We start from the raw sequence: 8,204 nt of genomic DNA, 5'->3' as shown, positions 1-8,204 counted from the left end.
ACCCGGGTCTTCCAGCCGCCTCGGCCAGACGCCGAAGGCCAAAAAAGACCGCCAGAGGCTTTCCTGCAACCCCTCACCCTGGTTAACGTCCCTGACGTCGCAAAAAGGAGCGCGGGTCCCACGTTCCAACCTGCGCGTGTCTTTGTTCACGCTGCCGTTCTCCCGAGGACCACAGCCCGAAGATTCAGCTCTTTACAGCATAACACCGCCGCAGGAGCACATCCTAATATTTGGACAAGGCCGTTTCCAGAGGCTGGTCATGTTATGCACCATGCTGGTCGTCTTCACGTCCATCGTTCACGCCCTGGCTTCCAGTGACTTGGCGCCGCCCGTCGAGCACTGGTGCAGGGCGCCGGCGGCCTACTCCAACTTGCCTCTGGAGACGTGGAAAAACGCCAGCGTGCCTGCCTTCCATGCCGCGGGTAAGCAGCAAAGCCACTGCTTTCGTTACGAGCCCCCGTTTCCCGTCCAGGGTGACCCTGAAGCCGACAACCGGACCCTCGTGCCCTGTGACGCCGGCTGGGACTACGAGCCGGGCGCGGCAGAGCGTTCGATAGTGAGTGCCTGGAACCTCGTGTGTGGGCGGCGTTGGATGCTTTCCCTGTTGACGGCAGGGTACATGGCTGGCGGCGTCCTCGGAGGCGCCGGTGCTGGGATACTGGCTGATCGCATTGGCCGTAGGCCAGTCCTCTGCCTCCTGATCTTCGTGCTCATCCTGACCGGCTTCGCGACCGCGTTCGCGCAGAGCATGCAGGTCTTCGCCGCCCTCCGCTTCGTTCTGTCCACGGCGGCCTCGAGCACGCTCGTCACATCCATCGTGCTGCTCTACGAGGTCAACGACATCGACCACCGCGCCCTCTTCTGCGCTCTATCCGTGTCCGGCGCCGGAGTGACGTCCGCCATATATCGCGCACTCGTCGTGGCCTTCATTCGGAACCGGGAGATGGCGCAGATTGCGTACATGGTCCCCACGAGTGCCCTCGTCGTGGCGTTGTACCTGATGGAGGAGTCCCCCCGCTGGCTCCTGGCGACCGCGCGGGTGCGTCAAGCTGAGCGCGTCATGCAGTGGGCGGCGTATGTGAACAAGGTCGAAAAAGGTGACTTCGACACTCGTCTAGCTGCGCTCCGGTACGAAATAAGGAAGCAGAAGGAGGAACTGGAACGCGGTGTGCCACCCGATGTCGACGCCATTCTCTCGGATCGAGGTAATTCCCGCTGTTTCTCTAGCAACCGACTGCGTATTATCGCGTTGCTATTGGAAAAGTGCAGTGCGCTGGTTTAACAGAAAGGACATTTCCTTTCATGTGGGTGTGCAAGCAATGCTACACTACTTGTTATACCATTGAATTTATGGATCCATATTGGCGCTCTGCATTTCTTGCGGTCAGACTTGAATAAGGGTCACTAAACACTTTTTTATGTCATCACTTTAATTCATATACATAATACAATAGATTTCATACGTCCGTGAGCTCGAAATCACGGCTTACGGACAGATTATTTACCATATCCGATTGAGAAGCATGTCATGTCTATCCATAGTTGGATTTGGTTAATTACGACAATAACGAAGGCTGCCAAGCCTAACTGATGTAAACGACCTGACTGTGGTAAAAATGGGATGGCGTTTGTCTGTTGGTACGGCAAACAGATGTCTGCGGTCGAGAACTCGAGAATCATCATCCTCAGCCTGTCTACGCCCACTGCAGGGCGAAGGCCTCTCCTATAGATCTCCAAATATCCAGGTTCTTTGTTAACTGCGACCAATTTGACCCGCAAACTTCTTGATCTCATCCACTCTGTTACCCTCATGACCAACGGTTATCTCGCTTCGCTTTACATGCCCTGCCCACACTCATTTCTTCTTGATTTCTACTTAAAGGAGCCATGAAGAGAAAACACAAGTTTGGTTTATTCGAAAGATTGCCTCGTTAGAACCATAACGACACCACTTATAACGCAAACTTCGCTCAAATAAGCTACATAATTAGGAAAAAAGGAAATGACCATGCGACCCACCAGCTCATTTTCCGCAACAGAACCTGTGATGTCACTTGGGAATGCTCTGCGATTGGCGGAGGCCGGCAAAAGCAAACGCATGTTAGGCAGGGCTTACAGTTTGCATAGCGAGCTAAATGCCCGTGAAACATACTGCAGATTCTTTTTATGACAAAGAACGGTGGAGTAAACGGTTGAAGGTCCGAACGAACTCGCAAGCGTGTGCGCCAATGCATACGAATCTAGCGACGGCCGATCTCGACATCTCGCCGTCGCGCAGACGAATTTTCGGGTTCGAGGCTCTTCGGGGCCAACGAACCGTTCCAGCACGCACAGCCGCGACCTTGCTTCGTATCGTAATCCCTTCACAGGAGGTTGGCCGTCATATCGCCAACCAGCAAAGGTAAAAATAGAAACGAGGGGAGTAAAAAACAGCAAGAAGCGATGAGATAGTGCCAGTCGTCGCGTAAGTTTCGAATGGTGTTGGCTTGCTGCTGTCGTTACGAGCTCGTTTCCAGTTTACAACCACTGAAAACTTCAGTTTGTTCGAGTACTTTCGAACGGCTTTCCATACACGACACCGGCCAACTGGCATAAGTGATACTGCTACTGAAATTGAACTATTATTAACCGTAATCAAAATACGGCACATACGTACCAGTCTATATTCGTCCGTCGCGACGGGGCTGACGAGGCAGCGGTGCCGACGGCTGGGCGTTCGTCTGTTGTGGCTATCGCGGAATGGTCGCTTTCCTGTCCACCGCGTATCCCACAACTCTTGCCGCTCGTGCACTTAGAAGCATTGAGCGTTTTTGTGGTGTGAGGTTGTTAAATGCAAGCCCGAGCTCCTCGGCGAGAGTTTTATTCTCCGGATCAGGCGATTCCATGACTAGGGCTGCGGGTGCACTAGGTTTTACTAGTATTTTTAAAATGGCCGCCGTCTCGATCGACTCCCGCGTGTGGGTGCTATATGGAGTCGAAGTATCCGTTTCATGGACCGGCTCTATGACGCCATTGTACACGTCACGGAATGTTCAATTTTAGCGGGAGATTTAAAATTTTGGCTTAAATTGCCTTATATCTCTGTGAATAAAGCATCATTTGCTTCCGGGAAAGCGCTTAGGGTACTATGAAACACCTAATCTTTCGAATAAAACAAACTTTTGTTTTCTCTTCATGGCTCCTTTAAATGTCCTTACCAGCGTTTGTTCCCTGTCCTACTCCGCTATATTCTTGTCCCTTAATGATACGCCAACCATATTTTGTTCCATTGCTTGCTGAGTCGTTCTCAATTTAAGTTGAATCCTTTTAGTATGCCTCCGTGTTTCTGCCGCGTAGGTGAGTACCGGTAATATGCAGCTGTCATACACTTCCTTATTTAGGAACAGTGGTAGGCTGCCATTCATTATCTGAGAATGCCTGCCGAATTCACTCCACCCCATTCTTATCCTTCTAATTATCTTTGACTCATGTTTGGGGTCCGGGGTCATTACTTGACCTAAGTAGATAGTATATTCGCTCAGCACTTCCACTTCCACGTCACCTATCTTAAAACGCTGGGCTTTCGTTAAGCTACTGAGCTTTACCTTAGTTTTGTGTATATTGATTTTCACCCCTAGAATTGTACTCAATTTTTCCAATGCTGTAATCAAGGTTTTCAAATCGTCCCCCGAAATACTTACGGAGGCAACATCATGAGAAAATCTGATGTTACTGAGGCATTCTCCATTAACTCTTACGCCCAGCGGTTCCCAATCCAATGTTCTGAGTACCTCTTCTAAACATGCTGCGAATGACATTGGGGAAATTTTGTCTCCTTGTCTGACGCCCTTTCTATAGGTATTTTACTGCTTTCCCTATGGAGGACCATACTGGCTGTGGACCCATTGTAGATGTCCTCTAGTATTCTTACGTAATACTCATCTACACCGTGATTCCGCAATGCCAAAGTGAATGCAGTTGTTTCGACCGATTCAAATGCTTTCTCATAATTTAGGAAGGCTATATACTTCGCGCATTTTTCGATTACCTGATTGATCGTGTAAATATGGTTCATTGTTGAATACCTTTTCGAACCCTAAATTTTCCTTACGTTGGCTGAAATCTATGGTGGCAGAAACTCTGTTAGCGATTACCTTTGTAAGTTCCTTGTAGACGACTGCGAGTAAGGTGATCGGCATGTAATTTTTTTTTAAGTGCTTCATGCCACCATTGTTACGGATTAGGATGATATTCGCGTTCTTTCAAGATTCCGGTACACTCGCGGTCATTAGGCATTGCATATACAGGTTTTCCAGCTTCTCTAGTATAATTCTCCCGCCATCCTTCAAGCGATCTGCTGTTATCTGATCCTCACGAGGTGCTTTGCCACCTTGCATTTCTTTCAAAGCCTTCTATAATTTTTTTCTAGTTACTTCTTCGATCGTTACTTCCTCGGAACTACTTCCTCGGCGACAGGAAAACGCCAAAAAGTACATAACCTACCTAAGCAACCACTTTCGCAATGCCACCTCTTAGTCACTATCGTAACATGCTTAATAATCTACACAATAAGTGGTCGGTGCTCTTTCCTTCCAAAATGGCCATCGCATGCGATCTCATGCGGTGCGTCTCCTTTCGGAAGCCCTCTTGTCGAAATACACTCCATGAGTCTCCTCAGTGAGTTGCATGATCCCAAACAAAGATGTACAGCGTCCATGATGCCCTGTCACTCATAGGAAACGCTCTGATATAGATAAAACTCAGTTGATTAAGAGCGTGTACGTTATGTACGCTGCCTCTTGGATTGCGCAGCTCTGCTCAAAATAGGGGCGATAATAGTGACAGCTCGCAATACCTGCTCCCGGAATCACGTTTTGATTCTGCAAAATTGTTGCATGCAGGGTGGCATGCCAGGGCAGTCGTCTCAGTTGGCGAATGGCCATATGCGCCGGCCCGCTAAAGAACCTTCCTGTTTACAGCGTGTTTACCGCCAAATGGAAGAGCAGGTTTAATGGGGAGGGAAAGAGGGAAGGAGGTGGCTACAAGTCAGCAACTATGTTATGAGGAGCAGGATGAGTAAACAATCGGGTTAGAGAGATCATGACATGAAGGAACCAAAAATCAAATTATGATTGTTTGCTCCCGATCGCTACCCGGGTATAGAAATACAGGGCTACTATTTGCCGTATGTTACCTGAGTAGGCTTTGCCACAGTTAATCGCTGTTGTACGTTCATCAGGACGCCGGTGGCAGCGCACTTAGAGCAATGACCCACTTCCTTTTGCAGATGCCCACGTTGCAGACTTGGTAACGAACGCGACCATGCGCACCCGGTCCTTCGTCATGTTCGGCTGCTCGTGCATCACCTTCGCCATGTTCTACCACCTCAGCACGGGCGAAGTGATGCGGACAAGCTGGGTGCCACGCGTCGCTCTTCTGTCGTTGAAGATCGTCATGTTCCCTTTCAACGTGTACGCGTTGAGACGCAACGGCAGTCGGCTTACCTTAGCTTACAGCCTGGCAGCTCTGTCCGTCGTCGCCGGGTCACTAGCCGTGGTCGATGTGTACCGCGGTCCGTACGCGCTTGACTCGGGGGTCACCGTGGCGTGGCTGCTGGTCTTCGAGTTCACCGTGATCTCAGTGTATGCCTTCTCGGCCGAGCTCTTCCCTACAGTGGTGCGGGGCGCGGGCGTGGGCCTCTGCTACGTTAGCGGCCGGCTGGGGGCCATGGCTGGGCCCTTCCTCAACGAAGTGTCTTCTCTGAATCTTCGTAGCCTGGCCTACTCCGTAGCCGCCGTCCTGCTGCTGCTGTTCTCCCTGCTGGTGTTGTCCCTGGCCGAGACGGCGAAGCTCCCGCTGGCCAACACGGTTCGCGCCTTGACGGACGACAAGTTGAAGCTGCATTTCCCACTAAGGTTAGGCCGCAGCAAGGAGCCCATTCGCGGCTGCACAAAAGGCAGACGATCCAAGAGCATCGTGTCAATAAGGACAGCTACGGAACGCGCCACTACTGCACAAACTTGGTAGCGCTGGGCGATAAGAATGCATCCACACGGACTAAACCAAGGCGCATTTGGTCCATCCATAGACAAAATATCCCCGAACTGTACTGCGCCTTGACTTTTTGAATACGCGCTGAACGAGTGATTTCTGATATTGCATTTTGCTTTCTTTTCAATTTATCGTCATTTCTTACTTTATTGCGGCCTTAAGGGGCTCGCTGAATGAAAAAGCCACCATGATAAAAACGATAGTGTCATTCATTCTCTGCATGGATGATAGCGCAGAATTTTGTTCACTGCGGTAGTTATAACTCCTGCTTTACCAGACGCAAAGAAATCAAGAGGATGGTGAATGTGTTTCGAATGGGTGGTCTATGCATGCAGTGCAGAGCATGAACAACCCCTGGACCACAAGGGTAGCACTGTGATAACAGCTGACGTCAGGATATCGCGTATACGTCTCCAGTACACCCGAGATTCTCATATTCCCACTCGAGATAATTGACCTTAAGTAAGTTTATCGCGCCTGTACCGCACATAAGGAGTCGTAACTGTCGCCGTGAATTTTTGCCGCCATCGTGTTGCGGCCAGATATAATGCATTACCAGACGCAATACAGTCAAACCCGGCTATAACGAACTCGGATAGAGCGAATTATGCTATATATCAAACAAAAATTCAGTTACGGAAACACATGGGGAACATATTCCTTATAACGAAGTTAACATCCGATATATCGAACTCTGGGTGCCTAGAATGGCCGCCGAAATGCATGATCTCGAGCGGCGATTGAGATGGGGATTGGCCGCGACCATGGAGCAAGAGGCGTGACTGAGACATTGCGCCTCACACGAAGCGACATGACGCCCAATACTTTCTGTAACTGTTTCCGATGCGCGGGACTCGCGACAGAACCCGCTCAGTCAGCGAGTCCGGTCCAAGACAGCAGCATCGGTGAACGGTGGGAAGAGCTCGCCAACATTCCCGATGATGTCGCGAGTGAAACCCGTCCGACGCTTATAATAAAGCGGTTTCGGCAGTAGATGTGCTCCGCCAATGCTTTTTAGATTTTTGAGGACGCGGACTCGAACTGGTGCAAACAATGTTTCGTGTAGAGAATGCTATGCTAGTTGAAGCCGCCAAAACAAAAGTGAAAACAAAAATCCCCGTTTTTTTTTTTGCAACGTGGGCAGTTAAGGCTGAAAGTAGCTTTATTACTTGCAATAAATGGATTATTTTGGTATGGTAATGGCTACTGTACTGTGTTCGTTTCTGCATATGCCGATGGCGGAGTTGGGGAGGGGAAGGAGGCCTCCCGCGGATTGCGAACTCGTAGCAATAAGCTCGTTATAGGCGGGTTCGGCTATATCGAACTATTGGATATATCGAACTAATCGCGGTGCATATTGCAGTTCGCTATTAACGGGTTTGACTGTAGTTGAGCTTCCCTCACGCATCGCTTTGCCAACTTGGCGACGGAAGCGCCGTCCCCAGGTCCCCGTAACAGGGCTCTATAATCAAAACAGCTATTCCCCTTCTTATAATTCCCGTCGGCTGCGACGGCCGTACAAATGCCCATGATGATGAATATAATGATGATAATATCCTCTGCGATTAGTGCGACACCACGTCTTTCTCTCTCTCGAGTTCGTATGACTCTTCGTCATCGTCGTTCCAAGTCAGCGCTGGAAGCACAGGTGACATTACCTTGAAACAATGATAGCTCCGTGGTGTTCCGGGCTCCGGGTTGGTCGGTTGGCTTTCAGTTGCAATGATGCTTCTCATTTGCATCTTCTTCTTGACTTGTATCCAAGCTCAACATGACAATTTCGGTGGGTTAGCCAGTGATGATGCCAGCAGCCGCCACGATTGAGCTCAGCTACATCCTATATTCACCAATGTCATTTTCAAAAGGTAGTGTCTACTTTCGCGGCATCCGTGAGAATTACCGTCCGAAATTTCTCACGGCAGTCACCTTTCATTGTCTAAGCACGCTACCCGGAGATTATATGGGATAAATATTCCCTAAAAAGCCGTGGTTGTAGCTGCCCCTTTAGCGCCGCAATACAGTACTGGCTTTTAAAGGAGAAGGTTCAGGTTCGAGTCCTACATAGGGAGGTTTTTTTTTCGCTTTTGGAATATTTCGGTCATCATAATTTTGTTAATGCTTTTTTTCTCTGGTTTTTGCTATATCAAGAGATCGACGCGCAGGACTTCTAGAAT

The sequence above is a fragment of the Haemaphysalis longicornis genome, unplaced genomic scaffold (assembly GCF_048455015.1).
Source record: "Haemaphysalis longicornis isolate Haplotype H1 unplaced genomic scaffold, Haemaphysalis longicornis Haplotype H1 scaffold_7, whole genome shotgun sequence".
In the NCBI taxonomy this organism is placed as follows: Eukaryota; Metazoa; Arthropoda; class Arachnida; order Ixodida; family Ixodidae; genus Haemaphysalis; species Haemaphysalis longicornis.
This window is presented reverse-complemented; position numbering follows the sequence as displayed.